This window comes from Penaeus monodon, chromosome 21, assembly GCF_015228065.2.
Source record: "Penaeus monodon isolate SGIC_2016 chromosome 21, NSTDA_Pmon_1, whole genome shotgun sequence".
In the NCBI taxonomy this organism is placed as follows: domain Eukaryota; kingdom Metazoa; phylum Arthropoda; class Malacostraca; order Decapoda; family Penaeidae; genus Penaeus; species Penaeus monodon.
The window spans coordinates 10,893,709-10,894,012 of record NC_051406.1 but is presented as its reverse complement, the minus strand read 5'-3'; positions in this window follow the sequence as shown (position 1 = coordinate 10,894,012).

The following is a 304-nucleotide window of genomic DNA, read 5'->3' as shown; positions in this document are numbered from 1 at the left end:
TACTGTGTAATGAAGACCTGTATCGTAATTCTAGGAATATATATTGTGTGTTATTGTCACGCTGACATGTGCAAACCCAAATTTATAATTCGGCGTTCAGAGTAATATCTTCGGTGATTGAATATATATAAATCGGACAATATTCTCTCTCTATATTCTCTCTACAATAACCATCCAACAATTGTTTTGTATCAACTCGCAAATGCTCATATTAGTATCTACCTAGTGAAAGAAATGCACACTTTAAGAATTAGAATTACAGAGACTGAGAAGGAATTAAGGATTATAGCCATGGAAAGCAGTG